Source organism: Notechis scutatus, chromosome 2 (genome assembly GCF_049901735.1).
Source record: "Notechis scutatus isolate UNSWTSFEM ecotype Mainland chromosome 2, rNotScu1.2, whole genome shotgun sequence".
In the NCBI taxonomy this organism is placed as follows: domain Eukaryota; kingdom Metazoa; phylum Chordata; class Lepidosauria; order Squamata; family Elapidae; genus Notechis; species Notechis scutatus.
Window position 1 is genome coordinate 101281419 of NC_142010.1, and position 26015 is coordinate 101307433.

At 39.5% G+C, this 26015-nt stretch overlaps 1 protein-coding gene across 11 annotated transcripts in view; it reads left to right on the forward strand.

Moving 5' to 3' along the window:
• Positions 1-26015, forward strand: part of ADGRL1 (adhesion G protein-coupled receptor L1) — a 150450-nt gene that overhangs the window by 41499 nt on the left and 82936 nt on the right. For 5 of the 11 annotated variants that reach the window (XM_087955590.1, XM_087955577.1, XM_087955583.1 and 2 more), the window contains exon 1: positions 6947-7128. The exons of 4 other annotated variants lie outside the window; for them this stretch is intronic. The gene's annotated coding sequence lies outside the window, so the exon portion shown is untranslated. Of the gene's footprint in view, positions 1-6946; positions 7129-10792; positions 10866-26015 lie in introns of those variants that run through there. 2 more of the 11 variants (XM_087955580.1, XM_087955579.1) reach the window with 2 other exon arrangements.

Sequence of the window (26015 nt, forward strand, 5' to 3'; positions counted from 1 at the left end):
TGAGGCTCCCAGATGGTCTTCAAGGGCAGCCACAAATAAAGTGCATTGCAGTTGTCAAGCCACAAGGTAACCAAGGTGTGGAAAACTGTCTATCCCTGTATAAGAACACAACTGGCACCCCAGATGAAGCCGTGCAAATGCTTTCCTCATCACAACTGCCACCTGCTCAAGCAGGACCTGTGAGTCTAGGATGACTCCCAAATTACCCCACTACCCTTGAATGAGGAAGTACCAATGCTTCCAAGATTAAAGGTGGGATATCCCCAGATATGGTTGGCCCAAATACTTGATCTTGATAGTCAGAAATGGTTCCTCCCCATTCAAACATGTACAGCCTCCAAACACTGGGACAAAATCTCAACAGCCTCATTTGGCTGTCCTGGAGTGAAAAGATACAATTAGACATCAATAGCATACTACTGAAGAGCAACTCGGATGATTAGGGGACTGGAGACTAAAACATACGAAGAACGGTTGCAGGAACTGGGCTTGGCTAGTCTAGTAAAGAGAAGGACCAGGGGAGACGTAATAGCAGTCTTCCAATATTCAAGGGGCTGCCACAGGGAGAAAGGGGTCAAGCTATTTTCTAAAGCGCCTGTAGGCCAGACAAGGAATAATGGATGGAAACTGAACAAGGAGAGATTCAACCTGGAAACAAGGAGAAACTTTCTGACAGTGAGAACAATCAACCAATGGAACAGCTTGCCCTCGGAAGTTGTGAGAGCGCCATCAGTTGAGACTTTCAAGAAGAGATTGGACTGCCAGTTGTCAGAAATGGTGTAGGATCTCCCGTTTGAGTAGGGGGTTGGACTAGATGACCTACAAGGTCCCTTCCAACTCTGATTATCTGTTAAGATCTGTTCATACCAAACTTCAAATTGGAGGGTAGTCTCACCCAGCAGTTTCATGTAGATGTTGAAAAGGAGGGAAAAGAGAATAGAGTCTTATGGCATCTCATAAAGGAGGGACCTGAGGAATGATCAGTCCCCCTCTACTACTAACAGAATCTGAAGCTGTCTCTGGAAACAGGAAGAAAGCTATTGTAAAATCCCCACTCCACAAAACCGGCTCAGAAGGAAACCATGATCAACACTATCAAAAGTCACCAAGAGGACACACAACGTAAGGATGGATGCACCACTGCCATTGTGGCTCTGCCATGGATCATCTACAGACACAACCAAAAGTGTTTCAGTCTAGGAAAAATACCTGTCAGAAATTGAAGCAGACGAAGATCAGGAGACTTGAAGCAGATAGGAAGAATTTTATCTGCCAATCAAAAATCTGCTGTCAAACTGTATACTAATTTAGAACTGTCGTAAGTTTATGTGCTGAAAAGTTTACTATTGATCATGCGTTTAGTGCCAAAGTCCATAACTGGGGCGGGGGGGACTCACTGTATTTTTTTTAGTGCAGTTTGTTGAACAAATTGTGATTTTGTATGAACACTAGAGCAGGGATGTCAAACTCAAGGCCCGTGGGCCAGATCTAAGAGGTGCTTAGATCTGGCCCACGGGGATGCCCTAGAAATGGTGAAGGACTGGCCGATGGCACCTCTGCCAGTGAAAACGGAGCTCATGGCACATGTCCCCCCCGAGCGCCGTTTTCTCTGGCAGAGGGTTACAGGAGGCTGTTGCAGCCAGAAATGGAGCTCAGGAGCCCGTGGCAGAGCACTCGGGCCACCACAGGCGCCACCAACATGAGGGATGTCGAGTTGGCCATGCCCCCTAGCCCCCCCCCCCCGAGGTCAAACATAACCCTGATGCAGTCTTCAATGAAATCGAGTTTGACACCCCTGGTCTAGAGCAAGAGCAACCAGTGTGCCAGTTATGAACATTAGTGAGTAGGTGGAAATTTCCTTTGGACTCAACAGATTTCCCAGCTCACTTGTTTTTAATAAACTGTAATTTTAAATTCTGTGATTTTAAAAACCCAGCATCGTACAAGCACTAATGTCATCTTTTTTTAAAAAAAAATTTTTTTTACAGGACTTCATAGGTTCCACAGATACTTCTTGAAAATAAATATGGCAGGTTGCTACAACCATGTGTGTGCTTTTGTGTGGAAATGGCTTGTTTATTTATTAATAAGTAAATAGGAAAAGCAGCACCTAGCTGAATTTGGTTATTCTGATAAGCTAAGCAAGGTTAGCCTTAGTTGTATTTGAAGGTAGTAGAGAATATTTTAAGGGCTGGGATTTTTTCTCTCTCTCACTGGTGAATTGACATTTGTGTCAGAGCACCCACACTATGCTGTCAACTATTATGTAGAGCATACCCACACCTTTCTCTCAAAACTCTAAATGTGTCTCTCAGGTATGAACTCCCAGTAGGGATGACTGTGTTTAGCCTTTGGTTGGTATTAGATATTCAGACTTAGTCATCCAGTGAAATAGTTGTCTTATGAAATGTTCTTCATTGTCACATCCAACTAATTCAGACTATAATTTATAAGCAGCAGCAAAGAAGCCAATATTTTTAGTTGCTTTTACATGGCCGATAAGGGTTTTCCTATTGCTACTTTGTGATCCTTCATCTTGCAAAAGTTCCAGCATGCAGTGTTGCTAACACAATGTCTATATTTTAATGCTAGCAACAGGATAAATACATAGGTTAATGAGTTGCCAAACCTTCTTGGAACCTAGCTGTACATTTCAGGATTTAAATTTTTCACTCATTTATATTTTTATTGCATATAGTGTTACCCATTGTAAGGCTTTTATTTGTTCTGGAATTTTTAGAAATTTTGATAGGCATACTAATACAGTTTATGCCAAGTTTGTATTTAAGATTTGGTTTACATTGTGTAAGAGAGCTATTAAATCAGATACAGATTAGACCAAACTTCCCAATTGTGTCTTAATTCTTGATTTTTCCATGTTCCTCAACTTACTGTAGCAGACAAAAGTTGTTTCATGTGTAGTTTCTAAGTCTACCTCATTTTACGGATGTTCAAGCCATTCATTAATTAGTACAGAGGCACTTGGTTTAGTGTTCTAATTGTTAGCATCCCTTCTCAATGTGTTTCTGGTTCTCTGCATAGAATATAATATATTGTCTTATTGTAACAATAGAGACTGTTGAAAACAAAGGTGGAGGGAGGTTCTGCAAATGTCTTCAGACATCTTTATTGAAAAAATATAGATGCCTTTGAAGATTAACCTAAAAGTCAATCTTTGCTTAGGAAGGATTTCTTCCCTTCTGGAATTTACCCCATTGTGAAACAGTGGTGCTCACTGTTTTATTTCTCTGCCCAGTTATCCCTTCTGCCAGCCATCCAGTTTTGTTTTCCACTAACCTTTCCTTACCCATTGAATCTATTGGGTAACATCATCCTGTCTCCTGTGTGGTGCAGAATAGAGAAGCTATCCCAAGAGAAGATAACATAAAGGTTGAATGTGGAGATCTTGATGCTCTCTGAGCTGGGTCGTTTGCTTGCAGATGTTTTGTTAACCAACTATGTAACATTATCAGTGATAATGAGCGTGGGGTTTGCTTCTGGTTATACAATATACAGTACCTTGCTCTGCCAATTTTGGTGGATGTGTGATTTTCTCCTTGGTAGTTTCTTGATTAGGGTAATGCTTTCTGCTTGACTGTTTTGTGTCAATAGAGGAGAGAGATCTGTCTGGAGTTAATTAAGGAGAGATCATCATATGGTGGCCTATTTTCCCCTCTGTACTGCTTCTGCAATGTACATCAAAGAGTTAAAGCTGGAACAACCAAAAGCTACTTTTGGCATTCTTCATGCTTTCCCTGTGACTCTGGAAAGTTCTGTATCTTTTGATAGATGTGTACTATAAATTCTTGCTTATTCATCTCTTTGTCTCTTTCCCCCCCTCCTCTCTCCTTGTTTTGCCTGCCTTTTGTCTTGTTTATGTCATTTAATTGTTTTGATGTTAGCTGATGTTTAATAAATATCAAGCTGTATGTATCTCTGCTGAACTAGATAGAGAGACTGACTGGGAGTGTGTTAGGTGCAAGCTAAACTGGATATTATCCATTATAATTTGTCAAGAAAAAAAGATAGTGGGCCCAGCAGGGAGCCAGAACTTAATTCTGTGTGATCAGAGTACCCCAATACACTATACGCACAACATGTCCCATCCTGTTTTCAGGCATTTGGTCAAGCATATACTGAATCAGCACCTAAGGACCACTCTTCATGGATACTTATGAAGACAGTGTTGGTGAACCTTTTTGGCATCGAGTGCTGAAATGGGAGTGCGTGTTTGCAAAGGGGAGCACTGGAAACCAGAAGAACAGCTCCTGGTGCGTGCGCATGAGAGTGCCAGAAACCGGAAGAGCAGCTCCCGGCGCACATGTGCGCACCATCTGGTCTTCTGGTTTCTGGTGCACATGTTGCACACGAAGACCAGCTGGCCAGCATGCATGCGCACACTGGAAACCGGAAGAGCAACAGGTAACAGCTGGCGTGCCTGGAGAGATGGCTCTGTGTGCCACTTCTGGCATGTGTACCATATAGGTTCACCATCACGGTACTATGATTTAAGTGCTGTAATCCAGGAACACTTTTTAACCACCTACAAAACTAGCATAAAGCTTTTGAAAATGGCAGAGTGACATTGCAACTGGAACATCTTGCTCTTGAAGATGGAAAAAAGTACTTATTCTCCAGCATGAAGATGGAGATACTATTTGAAAAGGTGGACCTCTCAGAAGTTCTTGAGATGCTATGTCCAGAATGAACACAAATCAGGACAACTTGGATGAAAAAGGATAGATTACTGAATTATGAAATAATTTTGAGGCTGAACTTGACCAGCCTAAGTTGATTTACAGTAGTGCTTAAGAAAGGAGATCTGGGACAAAATAAGACATATTTATGCTTATAATGACCAACTGTAATGTTAAATAAACTCATAAATCTAAAATTATCAGTGGATGGAAGTTCAATGGAATATGTGACCGAGTATCTCTCTGTTCAGAAGACAATAAAAATAGTATGAAGCTTTCGGACAATTTAATCAAGGAATTGATATTTATTTCATTACCAAAAGAGTACAGACACATGGAAAAGTTAATCAACCTTCCTCATAAAATTTTCTTTGAGAATAGAAAATGAGAAGGTGGAAGCATACTAGCATGATTAGAAAGATGCAACTGAAGGGAATTCTGTGAACCAGAAAAAAAGGGAGAAATGTCATCCATCATTACTGTAAAAGAAAGGGACATATTAAAAGAGAATGCAGACTTTACAATGCTAAGACTCATAAAAGAAATAATGAGATCAAATGTCATAAAAGAAAAGTCAAGACTGCCGAGGAATTGCAAAAAAAAATGAGATGCAAAGAAACAGCAAATAAATGTTTACTTGCCGTTGGATATGGTTCTGAATTTGAAAACAAAATGTTTTCTTCTAGATAGTGCATCAAATCAATATATCCACAACAAAGATGTGCTTTTAAGTCTTGATGAACCTTAACAAGGAAAAGTTAAATTAAGACATTGAATGTTGATAGCTATGGAAAGAGTAGCGTTAAACTGAAATGCCTAATAGATCATCATGAAAGGAGAAATATTTCAAGAAGTATATTATATACATGAATTGTATGCAGATTGCTTATGTTTTTATGTAATGGGTCTGTAAAATTGTGCTTAAAAATAAAGTCACATTGTTACCAAGACACATGAAGTAGTGTTGATGGAAAAGCACAGTGAAGCTAATTTGCTGGAGTTATGTAATCCGAGGCAGACAAAATAGCAGGATGCATACATAATAATAATCCTGCAAAATGGCTTAGAAGATTTAGTTCCAGAGATGTGTCTGCTATGAAGAAAATAAGGGTTAAGGACTTAGCAATTGGACTGAATGTTTGTCCTTGCAAGAAACAAAGGAATCAAGATATGACTGTTGTTTAAAAGCTAATGGAAAAAGGAACAGGTTTCCCAAGGTTGAATTCAAATAAGCCCGTCAGCTATTGGAACTTGTATTTTCAGTCTTATGGGATCCCATGCCAATCAAAATAAAAGATGGGGGGAAACTACTTTGTAATGCTCATAGCCTGCAACTCAAAGTATAGCTGCACCCACCTCTTAGCCAATAAGAGTAAAATATTAGAAAAATTCTAATTGTCCTGTTTTTATATAGAAAACAAGTTTAACAGAAAAATCAAGTTATTAAGGTCCAATATTGGGGAGAATATTGCATCCTGGAATTTGAGGACAACATGAAGAATGAAGGCACAAAACACAAAGAACAACAGAATAACAGAGTTTGAAAGGATCTTGGAGGTCTTCTAGTCTAACTTCATGCCCAAGCATTATTATGCCTCATGCTATATAATTCCAGACAAATGGCTCTCCAATCTCTTCTTAAAAACCTCCAGTGATGGAGCACCCACAACTTCTGAATATTAAGCAATAACCCTGAGTAAAATCGAAAAAGGCTGTTAAGCACAATAAGGTATTTTTTGGTTGATGCAAAGTTTACTGAAGGATTTTTGGTGAAAAAGCACCACATAGCTACTTATCTGCAAAACATTTTATTCCAACAAAAATGGAGGTAAAATCCCATGTGATTATGGAACAGGAGCAACCCAATCTGTCACATAGTACATAAAGTTATTTAAAAGCAAAGCTTATGCATATATCTTTAAAGGGAAAAAGGGAATAAATTAGAATAGAATTCTTTTTTGGCCAAATGTGCTTGGACACACAAGGAATTTGTCTTCATGCAAATGCTCTCAGTGTACATAAAAGAAAAGATACATTCAAGAGTCAAGAATCATAAGGTAGAACACTTAATGATAGTCATAGGGTACAAATAAGCAATCAAATCGTACTAGGAAACAGTCCATATAAATTGTAAGGATACAAGCGACAAAGTTACAGTCATACAGTCACAAGTGAGAGGGGTTGGGTGATAAGGAATGATAAGAAGATTAGTAGTAATAGTAGTGCAGACTTTGTAAATAGTTGGACAGTGTTGAGGGAGTTATTTGTTTAGCAGAGTGATGACGTTAGGGGAAAAACTGTCCTTGTGTCTAGTTGTTCTGGTGTGCAGTGCTCTATAGCATCGTTTGAGGGTAGGAGTTGAAACAGTTTATGTCCAGGATGTGAGAAGCCTGTAAATATTTTCACAGCCCACTTTTTGACTGGAAGGCAGGTTGGTAGTAATTATTTTTTCTGCAGTCCTAATTATCCTCTGAAGTCTGTGTCTGTCTTGCTGAGTTGCAGAGCCAAACCAGACAGTTATAGAGGTGCAGTTGACAGACTCAGTGATTCCTCTGTAGAACTGTTATCAGCAGCTCCTTGGGCAGTTTGAGGTTTCTGAGTTGGCGCAGAAAGAACATTCTCTGTTGTGCTTTTTTGATGACATTTTTGATGTTAGGTGTCCATTTTAGGGTCTTGTGATAGGATAGAACCTAGAAATTTGAAATTCAATTGCATTTGGAATAACTATAGACTATCAAGTGGAATAAAAAGCTATAAAGGTTTGGGAGAGGGAGAGGGAGACAATAGATGAGTTGCAATATTTAAATGCTAGCGCATATCTGTAGCACCTGGTATTGCCAGTTAACAGTTTTGTAGTTTGCTGAAGTTTAATAAACAAACAATTAATTATGTGGGAGGTTTTGTTTTTGTTTTTGCTAGCTGCCCTGAACACTGTGTATGCTTTCTGCAATTTTAATATAGGAGTTGGCTGGGAGTACATTAGATGCCAGCTAACTCACAGCCACAGCCATTTTTCAGCAGAATATACTATTTTCTATTTTGTGTCCCCCTTTCTTTTTCTAGATTCTTTTGAAGGAGAAAACAAAATATCTATGTGTGAAGGAATGATTGGATATATCCAGATGAGGGTCAATTAGCTTGGTGAATGTGGCCATTTTAGCCAGTAATTATTTGTATTGTTCAAATTAAGTTAAACGTATGTGTTTATTTTTCCTTGCCCTTTGGGGGAGGGGGGGAGGTATGTATATTTGCACCTGTAAATATCTCAGACTTGTCCTGGGAATCCTGAGCTAAAAGCTGTGAAATGGACAATTATATAGAATATTATATTTCCAAGAATATCTCTGGGCTCCATATGGGTTTTGTGGACATTTTTAGAAAATGAAAATCATGCATGACTGGTTTACTTCAAAATACACTCAATTGCCCAGTCAAAAGCAAAGATAGACTGAAAAGTGCTACAGGATTCCTCATAAGGATAGAGAAATAGCGGGAAACAGGTTTTACCAATTTACTTTCCATTAAATCAGTATTTTCTGACTACGTTCATCCTGGCAGCCATTTTGTGAGAGTGCCCACTTTTCACTTTTAAAATTCAAAAGGTGGAGCTGCATAAAGCTCCCTATTCCTATGTACAATGCAAGTGAAATAACGTTTTCAGAAAAACGTTTCCAGCAATTCTGAATGAAAAAAAAATATGGTTGGGGGGGGGAGGTGTATATGTTTAATTCTGTTCATTGTGTCTTTGCTAGTTCATCTTTCTGCAAATTTGCTAGCATGCCATTATTAGTTCTTGCTCAATACAATGATCATTTATTTTTATTAAGGTTAAATTTAGTATTTCTTATACAGTTCTGGTTCTTGACTACTATTTTCTTCAGGAGGAAGGACTCTGACTTTATGGTATCTTAAGGTTACACTAATATTTTTGAGAGAGAGAAGGGCTGTGGGGCATGGGTAATAATAGAAAACAGCCTAGATGTGAATAGAATTTGGGGGAGGGTATTTTTTGCTCTTATATTATGTTAATACTACTTTAGGTTTTGTGCTCTGTTTTCAGTGTTTTGTTTTTCTCTGTAGCAAAATGGTGGGAAGCCAAGTTTTTGATTTTTTATACTTGGGTGGAAAGTGTCCATAGACAACAATAGAAGGATTTGTTGCCTTAGGCTGATTATCTCAGTTTTGGAGAAGATTTTAAATATTTCTCTTTATTGGGAATATGGTCTCTGAACGTGTTATTTCTAAGAAAATTGGAGAAATTATGAGTGACAGACATGGCAAATTCCAAAACTGTATCTGGCCATAAAACTGCTTTCTTGACTGAAAAGCAAAGCAACACTGGTAGATTTCTCTTCATCATTGTTCTGATGATGCATTTTTGACTCGGAAACTGTTGAGAAACATTCTTCTCCCATTTTTATCTAGGCTGGCCTTGAAATCTCTTAGATTGCCTCTACCAATGTAGCGCTGTGTCTGTCACTAAGCATTTTTCTTCAAGGAATGGGTTTTGCAGCAGCTGCCAAGAATAAGAGGATATGACAAACTTCAGCATTGCCCTTGGGTAAAGGAAAGGCCTGTCTGGCTCCACAGAAAAGCATCCTAAACCCAGAATGACTAAATCAGTGCATCACCCAGCCTAGAAAGTGCCTGCTCATAGGGAGCCTTTGTGAACACATTCTTCAGGGATCCTGGGTATCAGCAAAGGCCAGAAAAGAAAGGAATACGCTATATATGTACAGGGAGAGAGTCTTGTTTGATGGCCATTTCTTTAATTTCTCTAAGGAGCCCACTTTAATAAGAAATAGGTGTCCTGATGTCCTGATAAATCAACAGCGACTACGTGGAGGGGAAAAATGATATTTCCTTGGGCAGTATTCTTCATGCTGACAAATCATATACACAGTGATAAATCAACCTGTTCCTCAAAGATCTTCTACCCCAAACAAAAACACATGTGCAAATCAATTAGGATCATGTCTCTTCCTCCGCCAACCGCCAGGGAAAAAAATACAAAGAAAAATATGCCTACTTGTTTACACCATTGTGTGTGAATCACACATTTGTCTATTTTTTTCTGATTATATATTTTTGGAAGTGACTTCCAGATAAGCATAATTATAGTGACATATACACTTGGCCTGATTTGAAATGACAATGTAATACTCTCCCTACCTTCCCCATATTAGGATTATATCTGTATAGGAGAAAAATAATAATGTGTGCAATGGTCCATAGCCTTTAAAGAACTACATCAATTTTCTATTCTTCATTCCATTGTCTGAAAAGGAAGCATTTTTTTTTCAACTCCTTTGCGTATAAACTCACATCTATAGTAGAAGGATTATAACTGGAGTATCCTATAGCCCAGCTTAGGCAATACAGTACACTGCACTGTGTAGATCTCAGAAATGATAGATAGAAATGATAGCAATCCCTCTGCTTCCTAAGTTATTTTGGTGACATCACTGACAAGTCTGCCTCCATAGAAATGGCATAATTGACTTGCAGAGGGGAGGCCTTTATATGTTTGCAGAAGTTGCCACATGAGCAGGAACCATACTAATACATGGTTTCCCCTCCCTCATGTAGAAACTTTTGTGTGAATGCAATGGATTCTCATTGTAGATGATTGCAGTGTAACATATGGATGCCATTTCTGAGGTTATAACCTGCCTTAGAATGTTAAATGTGCTCATCATTTGTTGTGTGTTAAATTCTACATGGTAATGTATCATCTCAAAGTTTGTGTTTATGTTTCTGGCAAGCTTCTCCTAGATCTCAGATCTTGTCCATTTACAAGCTTACTTTGAGAAGAATATTCAAGAAAAATTCTATCATGCAACAGAACAGAACATGCATGATAGTATACATGCTTTGTAAAAGCCTCAAGATATTTTCGTATCTCTAATTTAAAAGGATTAGAATACTGGTACAAGTGATTTACAAAATGACTCACATACAAGCATTTTCAAATGATAATATTTCAGGTATGCAGAGGTTACTTTTGGAGTCTCAAGGTCAAAACAATGTATCATATGTGCATATGTGTTAATACTGTCATTTTCTCTTGCTCCAATGCCATGTTTATTTTGCAGAAAATTGGACTCCTAAATACTGCATCTAAAGGGAATACATTACTCCTGAATGCCTTCAGTCTTCAGGTATAATGTATCCTGGATATTTTGAATGGTCTTAAAAGCCTCAATGTTGAATGTGTTTTTAGCTTGATCTATTCTTACAAAGTAAGCTGAACAATAACAAAATAAAAGAGGCAACTTTGTTTGGTCACAGAGTTTAAAGAACAATAGGGACCTCAAGTTTTAATTATTAGAAGGTAACTCTTTAAGTTCTGGTTCTGAGAATGAGACCTCGGGTGGATTTGATATAATTTTCTGCATAATGGATTTTAAATCCTGCCACTGAAGATGATGGATGCAATGTAATGTGGATAATGCCCTACTTTGTGCAGAATTGCTGCTTACAGGGCAATCAACAAAACAAACTCTATTAAAACAAGAAAATTGATAATCAAAGGAAACAGGAATAAAAGAACAGGACAGTGGACATATAAAATGGCAAAAACAGATAAAACCAAATTCACTTAGAACTTTGAAAAACCTAGAAATTAAAAAGTGTTTAATTGATGTCAAAAGATTTGATTCCACCTAAGTTTTCTCTGGAGACGTTAAGACCACGCCCAAGGAAATTTCTCTAGTAGTACCATCCCTTAAAGTTTTTGAAGTAATAATAACATAAACTGGCTGTTTTATTCTGAACTATAGTTTTCAAGACAGTCTATATATATGGCATACAGTGTATAGATCCCTGTGCCCTAGTTATATTTCTTCACTAATATCGAAAGGTAAAAATGCCAACTGCACAAAACTTCACTATGCAACTAAAAAGGTTCCAAAACACCAGCTTCCCAAGTGAGGGAAATCAGAATTTGGGATTGAAATAGTTAAAACACTTAAAAATATTAAGAGCTTTTATGAGCAAAAATATAGCAAGTATCACTTATATTTTATTTATCTGTGAACTTATATGTCACCAACTCTGGGTAATTTGCCTTCTCTTCTCCTGCCACTATATATACATATATACACATGCATTAAAATTATTCAATTAGCAGCAAAAAAATAAACAAATCTGCAAACTATGTTCTGGCTAGCTTGTTCCACATAGAAAAAGCAGAATTTACTGTTGGTGTTAGAAATACTCCTAGCAGCATCTGCCAAAAAAAAAAAAAAAGTATTCCACTAAGCAAATGCTTTCTTTCTGCTACTTGACCAGTCTCTGGGCTAAGATGGAAATACAAATGGTAATTTCAATTCCTGCCTTGCTTGTTTCTCAGTAGTCTGACAGCTTTCCTTCTGGTCTGGGACTGTTGGTGCAAGTCAGTCATTAGAGATGATGTCTGTATAACTATAATGGCATATTGGTTCCTTCTAGAAGTGGTGTGTTGACTTGAGAAAGAATGCTCAGCATAACTCTAAAGACTTATGGTTTAACAATATAAACTATGGTGGTGGTTTGAATGTAGTACTGCAGGCAACGCTGCCCACAACCAGTACTTCGATCCTGACCGGCTCAAGATTTATTCAGCCTTCCATCCTTTTGAGATCGGTCAAATAAGAACCCAGATTGTTGGGGGCAATATGCTGACATTGTCAACTGCTCAGAGAGTGTTGTAAAGCACTATGGAACGGTATATAAGTCTCAGCGCTATTGCTCTTCAGGCTCTCCAGATCTTTTTATGTGTGTGGGGGGAGGAGTGATAAACTGAAGAAAAAGGTGGAAGGAAAAGGGATATTTACCATATGGAAACTGCTTTTAGGCAGCTAAAATATGACAGAAGCCTATAGATTTTTGAATTAGGTCTAACTACTAGTATAGATAACCTGATGTCCCCCAGTGTTTTTGAACAAAATGCCAAGGGGTATGGGATCACCTGTCTCTGCTGTGCTAGACACTGAGATGGTTTCAGTTTATCTCCAGGGCTTTTCCAAGGATAGCTGGAACAAAGAAGCGAGGAAACTATTGTTGAGCACCCATTGAAATATATTCAAAGCCATGAAGTCAGTGGAAGCCAAAATAGTAATAGTTTCAACCACTAGAATGAGAATTTGAAAAAAACTTAAATAATAAAGTCCAAAGTTTAAATATAGAAAATTATTTTCCTTCGCTATAGGAACCCATTATTCAATGGGCATATATTGGGCTGAGATAATAAAAGGACTGGAAGACTATTGTGGCTTTTGGCACTATTGAAACATATTTGAAATAAATCTGGCCAGATTTAGATGTCTAAATCAACTATGCTCCAATTCCAGTTTCCAGGGACAGGCATTCCTTAACTTTTTCCTATCTACAGGATATATATTTGTATATAAGAGTGTTTCTTAAACTTTTTGCTCTTGGGACCTCTTCTTGCTTTTGGAGGACCCCAAAAGAGCTTTTGTTTGTATGGACTAAATTTATCAATATTTACTCTATTAAAAATGAAACTGTTGCAATGTAGAATATTGATTGAATCATGCAAGAACAACAGTATTAAACCCGTTAGATATTAACATGAAATATTTTTCCTGAAAAAACTCCTATTTTTTTTAAAGAAATAGAAATAATGAGAAGAATGACATTCATCTGATATCTTCAATATCTGCCCAATAATTTTGATTTCACAGACCTATGCAGGGGTCTTAAGGGATACCAGCTGTCATTACACAGTGCCATTAATTCAATTGTAGCAATCTAAATTTTAGTATCCTGTACTCAGAGCCGAACTAGATGTGATGGTTTGCCACAGGCTTCTTCTTCTTAAGTTAACTTAACTCAAAGCACAGATGGACCACATATTGCCCCCCCCCCCATCCCCTATGCAGATCTCAGTGGCTAGCAGCTGATTCTGTGGGGTGGGATGTAAAGTACTGACAAGTTTTTCCCCTAGAGGGGAGCTTGTGCTCCTGACAGTCTGCCAGGGCAGACAAGAGGAGATGAGATCTTTTCTCTCCAGATGAATGTGTGTATAACAGTCTGAGAGTGTGAGGATGCCTATGCATTCAGAGCTCCCAACAAAGAATCCCAAAGCAAATATAGAAATATTATACCTGATTTTAAGAAAAACGGAAGCTTGGATCTATATGGCAATCAAGAACAGAAGAATTAGCCCTTTCTCTCTCTTGTGTATCTGTTCAGATTTAGAAATTATTCTTTGTTTTTGTTGTTGTTGTTGTTTTAAATTAACAAACCCACCCCAGATCACCTTTGGAACAAAGAGATGCAACTTCATGTCATGTCTAGCTTCATCTCTGCAACATGAAGTCCCAGTTTGCAAAATGACACATATTAATAGAGGAAGAAAATAATAACAACGCCCACTTTGCTTATATCCTATTGGGCATCTTAATGAGCTATTTGTATTCAGTGAATAACTCTTGGAATAGTTTCCATAATTTCCTGGAAATATTGTGCAATGTGTTATTCTCATGAAAAAGAGAACAGCATGTGTAGGACTACAGTAATATTAAAAAGGGAGGGAGGAAGAGAAGGCAGCAGCTAGAAAATAATACAAAAAAATAATAATGGGGACCATATAGCCCCAATCCAATTCTGACTTCCGTTCTCATCTAAAGTCTGTACAAGAATCTGTAGATTATTCCCATTCTTGTCAAAATGCAGATATCTTAGTGGAGCTCAGCTGAACTTCGTGGTACCATTAAAACATTTTCCAGCAGATGTAGATTTCCATTTCTATCAGCTACATAGATGAGAAGATATTTTAGCAGTGAACTCCAGTTTGTTACCAAAAGGAAAAATAAGAATCAGGGGCAACAATTTTATCATAAGGTTCAACACCCTGTTGTGCCATGCAGATAAAGAGCTAAAGAGAACTTTTTTTTTTTTTTTTATTAGACAATGAAAGTAGAGGAGGTTGGAGATATCTAAAAATTTTCGTAAATCTAAGTGGCTTTCTAATTCATGATAGATATACTCTAGACATGATGATGGAAAATTGTCTAAAATTTCTTTAAAAGTGCCCGGATAGAGTGGTGGAAGATGGAATCTCAGGCTAAGGTAGTTAGACCTCTCATCATCTTGCAGATGCTGATCCCAAACTGTAGGCTGACAGAATTGGGCTATGATTGATGAAACTGGAATATCTGGTTATGCTGCTTTGCCATTATCCAGTTCCATAGATAGGAGGCATGTCAGGAATAGAAATAAGTCTAGAGGGACCATAGATGGACACAGTAAGCTTACTGTTCAGATATGCATGCAGTCACGACACTGAATTGTCAAAGACAACAAATCTGTGCATTTCAGTTTTGCTCTTGGCTGGCTGACAAAATGTCATAATGGATTCTTGGGTGATGCAGTATCTCTGGAGTACTGGTTTACTCAGAAGAGCCACATCAGAGGAATTTGGAAATCATAAAAAGACACAAGTCTGGCTGTTCGCTTCGTGATATGTGAGCCTTGTGATACAAGTAATATTGAGAAATATTGAAGATTACAGTACGATGGCTTAAAGAAATAGAAAAGTGGGTGATTAAGGTTGCACTGTATAGTTTGCCCTTGGTTTAATGTAAACCTGGATTGCCCAGCTGTTGATTTCCCATCTAAGAATTAGGCTTTGGATTGCTGGTTACTGTTTCTGGTATTTCCTCAATAATATTTAAAAAGGAGTAGGAACCTGGCTTGCGCTAACCCAGTGCTTGGGAACAGCACCTCACTGAATGTTTGAATCCTATCTCTTTACAGAAGGCTAGAACACGGGGTCCAGATTAAGATCAATGCAATGGGTGGATAAAGGGTTACACCTTGGCTGTTGCTCTAAGCTGTGTGAGGATAATTTATCAGCCGGCAAAAACATTGGCTTCTATTGATCTGTGCGTGGCCCTGTGCAAATAGAGTCAGAGGGAGTGAGAATTAGTCCCAGCATGATGGTGACATTACTGTTTCTATTACAGAGCAGGCCTGCTTCGGCTTAAAGCCATGCTGTGCTAGGCAGTGAACCAATGCAGAACACAAAATAGCCTCTGCCCCAGAATCCTCCCAGTCCAGGTTATCAGGTTTGGGAGGAGGGTCCAAGACTAGAGAGGACCACATTCTGGATTGGAGAGAAATGGACCCATTCAGCAGCCTCCTTATCTGCCTGCTTGCCTGCCTGTCTTCCCGGAACCTCTTTTACATTCAGAACTTTCAGACTTTTAGTTATTTTTAAGCACGTATCCCCCACCTTTCCCCCCGCCCCCGTCTGTCTCATTTTTTCAGGATCCCCTCAGCTTGATTTCATCCAACCTCACCCAATTTTCTACTTCTTCCTGACCCAGTTGCTGCCTACGATGACAGGGAGAATACGAGAGACAGGCCAGAGTGCAGGCAGGCAGGCAGACACTCAAGTTCAGAGGCTCAACCATCAAGTGCACCAGGAATGAAAGAGGTTGCATCCAGTTAGAAGAGGAAGAAAAAAAAAAGCTCTGCCTTCTGCACTCCACGGCCAGAATATCCCACTCACCTGTGGGCCAAGCTTCCTCCCAGTCTCTTGCTCTTCCTGTGGCAGCAGGGGCTGGACTGCTATAGACCGCAGATGCTGGTCTTCGAGGGAAAAATAGGTAGACACGAGAGAGAGCAGAAAGAAGGAGAAAAAGGAGAAGGGAAGAGAAAATATGATTATCATAAGAAGCAGTGGTGCGTTTCAAAATAGTTTACCACCGGTTTGGTGGGCGTGGCTTGATGGGAGCACTTTGTGTGTGCATACACACACTTTGCGCAGGCACAGAGGCTTTCTGACTCACCACCTGCAATCCTGCCCTCTCCCTGTCGCTTTAGCAGCTGACGCGCGGCAATCTGCTGTGCCGCGCAAAGCAGCTGCGCTTCAAAAGCAGGGAATAAAGGTCAGTATGGGAGCCCAGGCGGGCGGGTGGGCCCAACAGCAGCTCCTCAGAGAAAATCAATTCAGTTTCCACTGATCTTCAACACTACCGGTACGCTAGAACCAGGCTGAACCGGTAGAATACCACCACTGATAAGGAGGCAGATTTGGGTCTCATCACGTAGGAGAAATTTGGAACTGGAAAAAGTTGCTGTAACTCAAATTGTATTTAGTTACTAATAATTATTCTGAGGTGTCATATCACTGAAAGGATGAGGAGAAATTCATATTGTTATTGGATCAAATTGATTCCACATAAGATTACCTCTAATGCCCTTTCTCTTTAACAGTTAGAATTTGTTCATTGGCCAGAAACTTTATTCAAGGAACAAGTGAAAACAGAAAAATCAAGATTTTTGCAGACCCTATGCGGTACTGAGATTAAAAACACGAAGAGCCCTCTAAGGATCAAACAAGTGTCTGTACTCATCCATCAAGGCAAAGTATATACAGTATCCAAAATTGGTTAGTTTCTGGGGTAGCCCAAACTCCCAATTTAGGGAGACAGAATTGTAATCAAATGAGAGGAGATCTAGAGAAATTAAAAAAAAATGATTAAGGGATTTTAGGGGATTAAATAAGGGTGATTAAAAGAGATCATCATATTCAGAGCAAAGACAGGAAGTACACAGGAAACAGCCTGATGCATTTATGAGGCAAATGTAAATAGTAAATAAAGGTAAACAGGGATTTCCCTTTTTTTGAGCCCAAAGTTGAGGAAGAAGAGGGTAAGCATAATTGGAAAACATAAAGTAAGGAAAACAAGGAAGAAATTGCGGTTGAACTACAAATGTTCTCCTTTCTCCTGCTGAGGGTGAGAAAAGAACTTCTGCCATCGTTACAGGTAGGCTCAATTTACAACAGTTTGAAAATACAATGGCACTGAAAAAAAAGTGATTTATGACAGGTCCTTGAATTTCCAATGATTGCAGTGTCCCAGAGGTGGTATTCAGCAGGTTCTGACAGGTTCTGGAGAACCGGTAGCGGAAATTTTGAGTAGTTTGGAGAATCGGTAAATACCACCTCTGACTGACCCCGCCTCCATCTGTTCTCTGCCTCCCAAGTCCCAGCTGATCGCCTGGGTCTTCTTTTGTTGCCATGCATAGGAAGCAGGTTAGTGCAGTGGGGAGGGAATGGGATTTTGTAGTAACCTTCTCCCAGGAGTGGGGAGGGAATGGGGATTTTACAGTATCCTTCCCCTGCCATGCCCACCAACCCACACCCACCAAGCCACGCCACGCCCACTAAGTCATGCCCACAGAACTGGTAGTAAAAAAAAAAAAAAACTGAATCCCATCACTGCCTGTGCACCCCCATAGTCACATGATCCCAATTCAGGGTCTTGGCAACTGGCATGTATTTATGATGGTTGCAGTATCCCTGGGTCACCTTGGTTTTGTATTTGTGACCTTCCCTGCTGACTTCTAACAAGCAGAGTCCAGGGGGGAAGCCAGATTCACTTAAAAACCATGGCTATTTGCTTTAATGACCATGACAAAAAATTGGGCACAGTCATGTGATGACTCACTTAGTGACTGTGTCACTTAGCGACAGAAGTTTTGTCCCAATTGTAGCCATAAATCAAGAACTATCTGTACTCGTTTTCATAAGTTCTGTATTTTGGGGAGATGAAGCCCCTACATGTTAAAACTGCCAAGGTTGAGAAACAACAGATTAATCAAGCTGGCTTGGGGAATTCTGGAAGCTGAAGTCCATCTATCTGAAAGCTGCCAAGGTTGAGAAACACTTAATTTGTTTAAATATGAAACAATTTATATTCTCAGTTGCCTTCACTAAGGATGCTCTGGTGAATGTTCTGCCCGTTTCTGCCAAGGATCCTTTTTTATCCTTTGTGACACTTGTACATGAGTTGATAAAAAAGGCTCAAGCAGCACTTCAGCTGCTTTTACAATTTGAATAAAAAAAGTGATGATTTGTGTTTGTTATGCAAACCGGAATAAGACTCTGGTTTCATAAGTTTAGAGAAAATGGCAAACAAATGGAAATTTCTACCCCCAAATGGAAGGGCTGCCTATGAGGAAACAGTGTACTATGCAAATCTGAAAGTTGGTGATTCAATCAGGCCTTGGTTTGATACTCAGAAATAATCCATGCTTGGGGCTTCTGGAGGGGAGTACTGTACATTTTGGTGTTTCCAGGAAGAGGAAAATTCATATGTTTGGTCCAAGTTGTATTGTTTAGAATAACTGCCATTCAAATGAAACAGATCTGTTTTCTGTGATACATACCTTATTAGCCACATGGCATTTGATTTCTGCAAACAGAAAAATATTAATTATGGTTAAAAATTATTTTAATGCTTTTAACAGCACAATAATTCTTTAGTAGTCCTTTTTACAAGGTTGAAGTTACCAACCTCTTTTGTGTTAAACATTAAACCACCAGGCCTATTGGGTAAAGAGCCTATGTGTGCATCGAAGGAAGTCATTTTCCAGGATGAGTTCAATGAATATTGTTTTGAATAGGGGCCAGATGGGATCCATCTAGAGCAGTTTTTTCTCAACTTTGTGTGGACTTCCAACTTAAAGTTTGTGAGGTTGAGAAACATTGGTCTAGATGAGTGCCTTTGCTCTTAAATTCAAAGCTGGAGATTCCTAGGACTTACTGATTGCCCCAAGAAAGCTGCAGTGGCTGCAAGGCTGCCCAGCATGATGGGTAAAGAAAGAGGGGAAAACTGAAGTTGTTTGGGGAGCTGATAAGCTCATCTGTTGTAAGAAATTCAAGTAGGGCCTGCTGGGCCCCAGGGAAGCCTTCTGGGAGCAAAAACGGCCCCCAGGAGGCTTCCCTGAGGCCCAGGAGGCCCAAAAATGGAGTGTGTGAGGGTGCTGCGCCCACAGAACCAGTTAAAATTTTTGAATCCCACCCCTGTGTACACCTCATGTTAAGAGATAAAGAGATAAATTAAGAGATGTTAAAGAGATAAATTGCCAAGTGCTACCTGTTAGAGCAAACACAGCATAGGTAATGTCTGTATGCTGGAATGAAACATTTCACACACGTTATAAATATTCTGTATCTTCTATTTGCACAGTTCCCACAAAATAAAAAAAAAACTGAGATATTTGGGTAAGAGGATATCGCATTTTCCACTTTTATAGATGCAATTAATAGGGGAAAAAAGTCTGGCTGCTTGGTGACCATGTATAAGATTCAACTATCTTCTCCTATAAAGCAGGCTTGGAAACTAAATTGTTTGTTTATTAAAGTACTAAAATGAATTCAAATCATTACATTAAAAGAATGCAATCATCAATCTAACTCAGAATATTAAAACCATTAAGGGAGTTACAGTCATCCATAATAACCTTAAAAAAACTATGTATAGTGAGGTTTAATATTAGCTTTATACATTGCACTGAGCCATGATTGGTAATTAGGCGAGCCTAGGTTCATACCACATGCTAAGATAAAATTAAAGAAGTCACATAAATTTCTCAGTCTGATGAAAGAAAATAGTAATAACCTATTGATAAAGTAATTTCCTAGGAAGCAGACATTTAAGAATAAACTAAGGCCTTGAGGCAAAGAAGACATTGACTTTGGGAATGTGTGTTTTCCTGACAAAATTGAAAATGGCTTTCCCCTCTGTTTTGGGGGATGAAGAAGAGGGGGGGGGACAAACTCTCACAAATGATCAGTTTGGAGATAATCTTTCAGTGATTGCCTTTATCCAGGACCCCACTGAGAAGACCAAATCTATTTCTTATTATTATATACTAAATTTATATACCTCCCATCTCAAGATTCATATCAGCAGTATGGAAGGGAAGCTGTATGAACGTCCTTTCCTGTATCTTTTTTTTTAAAAAAAAACAGTACTATTGCAGGCTGGCTCTGCCCTCAGCCAGGAGTTCGATCCTGCCTGGCTCAAGGTTGACTCAGTCTGTCATCCTTCTGAGGCTGGTAAAATGAGGTCCCAGATTGTTGGCGGCAATATGCTGACATAGGAAACCGATCAGAGATGCTGTAAAGTGCTATTGAGCAGTATATAAGTGAAAATGCTGTGGTATTTAATCTTTTTGTTGTTCCTCTCAACAGTTAAAACTTCAATTGTGCTAGCCTGAGTAAAACTGACTTATAATTTTTCTTTACATTTGGTTTTGAAGGGGAAGATTAAACTCAACTAAGCTATTACATTGTGGCTACTTGTGTGACACCCACCTCCAGCAAGATCTGCAATTTTACAAGTCTTAATGAAAAGGGATGAGAGCGTTCAAGAATCACTCACAAAATGTCACTACTCCATTCATCAAGGGAAGCAGTGTGCAAGATTTCATAATGTTGGGGCTCCTCAGAACCTATAATGTATTCTATTTCCACCTGGTCCACCTGACTATGCTAAGCCATAGCAATACATCATAAGCCACAGTTGTCTAGCTATATGCTAAGCTACAAACTCTTTAGGTAGTTGGATTCACATGGGTGCTTCTGACTGCCAACATCCTTCTTGGCTGACTATGACACTCAGCTGTGTGCTAAATATTGTTATCTAGTAAGCAGTCATGTCCCTTGTCCCACCCACAACACAACCTCCGTGGTTGCCCTTCAGTTCATGTGGCCTCTTCTTATCCTCACGTCTCATCAACCAGCTCCCTGTAATTGTTTTTCTTTCCTCCAATAATTTTGAAAAGGCCCTGGTTTCTATGGTGAGCCGGATGGTGAACCGGATGGGCTGCAGAAATAGTTATGTATAGCACCAAGGATACCCAGCATCTTGTCTTCTATGTAACCAGTAAGTCTCACTCCTACGTTTCAGCTACTGACCATAGAAGGTAGAGAGATCTTCATTCCAATGCCAGTTCTCTGTTCACAAGGCTTTTGTCTGAACTTATAAAATAACAGTGGTGCTGTTTATAAAAGCACAGGATACACTGCAGGGAAAGGAGTTTAATGACAGAAGTTGCCAGGGCACCTCTGTATTTAGAAGTGGAATCTAGTCCTCTTGACAGCCAATAAATCCACTGGTGCTGGTCTCTGTTAGTACTGCTGGACTCTCTTATTTGTACCTCCTTTGGGTTATTGTAAATGCTCTTACTTAGCCAAACTTGGCAGAATTGGGAGGGGAGTATCCTTTTAGACTTTTAAAGAAGATCTGTTAGGAATGTATCTTTTGCATTAGCAAAAACCAGAGGCATGTAAGGCCGTTATTTCAGAAATCAGATATAATGGATATTGATATAATGCCCATAAGTTTGGCTTTAAAACAAGTACAGCTTGTCAGTTATGTTATGGTAATAGGTCAACTTTTGAGCCATCAAGTTCCTATACTGTTATATATTGCTTTCCATGCGCAGAGACAGTTTCTGTTCAGAATTACTGACTTAATTATATGCTGTATCTTGGTTTTGACATGTATTTTATTACTGTTGTAACCTTGTGGGGTTTTTAAAGCTACAAAGCGGTATATTTTAAATATATAAAGTTAATAAATACAAAGACTCCACCACCAAGCTATAGCATTTCAGATGATCAATTTGGAGTAGCGGTTCATTTTTGGTGTAGAATACGATTTTTTTTCTTGCTAGGAGGTGATTTTCTTTCAACAGTACAGCTTTTCCTTGTGATAAAATTGCAATATAACATAGTAGTGAGACTTTGCTGGGCTAGTGGTTTCATGGATAGCTATTTGGAGTGTTAAATGTGGTTTCTCAACTCTCTGACTAAAGCCACTGAACAATTTTAATGTATTATACACAAGCATGCATCCTGCCTTTCATATATCCAGTCTTTCATAAGGCATCTCCTCTCTCCAAACAGTGACTATGGCAAGACCTGTTCAGCTTCTTCATGGCAGTTTCAGCATAGACATTGCATACTCCTTTTCCCATCAGTACATACTTTGTTTGTCAATATCATCCTCCACACCCCCAAATTAAGAACAGGCCTACTGTAGACTGGATATTTGCTGTATGACCAAATTGGGGTAAATGATCTATCAAACGGTCCAGGTGTTGAGTTAATCTGCAGAAGGGCTTACATACCTCCAGTCAAATAAACTAAAAAGGCACCAGCTTGAAAGTGCACAAGGTTTAATGAGAGGTAAAAAGATATCCGTCCTGTGTGAATCTGATTTCTGGTTCTGGGAGTTCAGAATCCAGCCGCTTTAGCCATCAGTCTGGCAAGGAAAGGGAGGTCAATGCTAAACAAAATTCCCATTCCGAGAAGCTTTTGCTGCCTGGAAAATAAAGGCGTTGTAAAAGCACACATCTTCCTGGGATGATCATCACATTGCTGTCGCGTTTTTGTCATGATTTAGGTGGATACGAATCTACTTTATTCTTGGCCCATACGAATCTACTTTATTCTTGTCCTGTAGTTGGATGCTGCCAATACCAGCAAAGGAATGAGATTACGGTTTGATCCATTCCTAGAACGTGCGGTTTAAAGAAGCTAAAAGAGAAGATCTGCTTATGAGCACCTAGAAATAAAACCCACTCATCGAAAGTGAAGGGCAAAAGCTGTGTTGCCTTTGCTTCCACTCCAATGTTCAACCACTGGATCATGCGGCACCTGCTCAGCACACAATGACAAATGGCTTTTTGCTCCCCCTGCATAATCATGGGCCTACATCTGGCTGCTGTCTCACCCTGGTGTACATTGCAGAGATATGTACATCACTGCCCTCTTGGGGGTAATGCAATAATTTGGCAGTTTTAGATGTAATTAGGCAATTTCTTAAGAAGCCCTGTCTTTTCCCAAGAGAGTGCAAGCAAGAGAGCAGCCTTGTGGAGAGTTGATAAATCCATAATTAGGGAAGGTTTTTGAAAGTGTCTTTAATGCACACTGCCCTGCCTGGGGAAGTGTATTCCTGGTCCTGTTTCAGAAAGGCCAGAATCACTAAGCGGAAGCATCCCAGGACAAAGACTTGAGGCCCAGCAGAGGAACAGCTTTCTCTCAGCTCCGGGAAAGGGCAGGCAGGGGGACAATTTCCCGCCTGCTTGTTAAATCTCTAGCTTAAGCTGGGATGGTTTGAGTCACTTTGTCTGGCAGAGCAGGAAATTAACATGAAAGACTCTGCAGGGATAATCTCTCCCATCATTAAGAGCTGACACAATTGGTCAAGAGCCAGGCACTGCAAAGAAAGAGAGAAGGAGGTGAAGTTGGAGCAAGGGTGCTTCTGCACCATCCCTGCACACCCAGCCTAGCATAAAGGCTGCTTGGTGGATAAGTCTTTTTTTCCTCCCTGAATGCATATTGAAACCACAACGGTTCCCTCAAGCACTTTGTAAATTCTTGTCATCATTGTGACCACTCAACATTTATTGTTTGGGATGAGCACTAACCCCATCTGGTGCCTGATAATAAAAATCTGAATATTGAATATTGGCAGTTTGGGACAGCTATTTCCTTGGAAAAATTAATAGCAGGGACTTTGGTCAGTGGTGTATGTATTATATGATTCAATTAGCTCATGTGATCCTCTTCAGTCATAGAAACATTACACCACAGAGATACATGGCATTGAGCTGTGATTAAACTGACAGAAGTTAATACTTATTGATCTTGTTAGAGTAAAAAAGATTGGGTGTAGAGCTTCAGTGGAACAAGTATTCTGTGTCAAGATGTAGATTCAGAATGTTTAGCAGGGTTGGGCGAAGAAATTTGGGGTGCCCTGCACAAGTGCATTTAATAAGAAAGCAGCATCTCTTGAATAAGTCAGGCGTATACATGTTTCCTTTTGTGTGACAGAACCTTCTTTGAGGGTAAATTGTTTTTCACATTAACTGTAGGTAATGTAGAGTTTGGAGGAACATCTGTTTAAGATAAAGACCATCTTGCGTCAACCTGAGTTGCTTGTAGTTTCAGCCATAAGGAAGCAATTTGTCATTGGCTTTTCCCAGGTTCTTTTTTATTTCTCAGACTACATTATAGCCTTGAGATTTCCTGATGGTTTCCTACCCAAGGTACTAATCATGTCCAATATGGCTGAGCTTTTGTAAAGATCAATCAAGTTTGGCTACCCAAAATCTGAACAGTCACCATGCGAGCACACAGAAGGTGCCAATGGAAGTGATTTTTGCCTCAGCTCTCGGCGTCCTGCTCAGAACACAGTGTTCCCTGGCTGTGATGTATACGGTCTCATTTTACCCCATCTCCTACTACCCTATTCTGTGAGAAAATTTACAACTGCTCGCTCATTTTGTGTCCTCAGCTTCTATGGGGAATCACTGTCTCTGTGCCAGGGAACCAGGCACTGAAGCCAAGACTTGGACATCTGTATCTTCTCATTCCCTTGTGCTGTAGCTGTCAGCATTCTCCTTCACGTTAGTGAACCGGGGAGAATTACAGAGCTCAGGAACAAGCACTCTTTCCCACAGGGATTGCACTACCTTTCCGCCACCGTAGGAAGAACTAGTGGGAAGAATGCAGTAGGAAGAATAGCAGAAGGCTTAGGATGTGAGAGAAACTGAAAGCAGCAGTTTAACACTAGTTATTTTTGTAGACTTCATTGAAAATGTTGAGTGATTTATTAATGCTTTGCTCCAACAAAGCATCTCCTTTTTCATATGCAGAACTCACATTCCAAATGAAATGAGCTTGGGGTTAGTGGATCTCCTTTATAGGACCCACAAGTCCTGAGAACTCCTAGCTTGCAATGTCTGTTTTATTGTTTAGGGTTTCCTAGAATCAGCTTCCAAAGTCTTTCTTCAAAGCAAACTTTATTACTCTTCCAGGTCAGGGAATGCCAGTCGATTCCCATAGAAGGAAATGGAAAGAGGTGTAGGGTTTGTGGGTTTGTGAAATGGAAAGAGGTGTAGGGTTTGTGTTCCATTACTCTGTAAGGGGATTCTGTTCTGAGCTGTAGCACAGGAGGTGGCCAAGGAGAAGAAAGAGCCATTGTGTTTAATTCAGTTAAGACCTCTGGTAGAGCTCAACTGCTAGTAGTTGGTGCAGCATCTGTCTATCAGCAGGGGGGATTAGGGCTCAGGGGTTTCTTATTGTTTTTCTATGTTAGAGTTACTTAATCCCATGTTTACATCCTCCTTTGAGTAAGCAAGGGCTATGGTTGAGCCCTCCATTGATCAAATCTTCTATATAAATGGTGCTTTGGATCAGAACCTCTGTGTCCAGTCCTATTTTCTAATGGTATGTTAAATTTCAGATGTTGGTGCATTGAGAAGCAAAGCAATCGCATGTTCTTCTGATGGTTATTGGGTCTACATTAACCAAGCTTTACTCAGTATCTCTCTAAAACTAACAGAGCACAGATAAAGCCTTCTCGTCCATTGTCTTGGAAACTTGAAAAATCCATTAATCAAAGTTCTGTCTCTCTTATAATCACTGCACTTTATGAAAGGGAATCTTTATCTACCAATGATGGTGCAAATGTGTGGCATAGTGATTAAGGTGATGGAAAA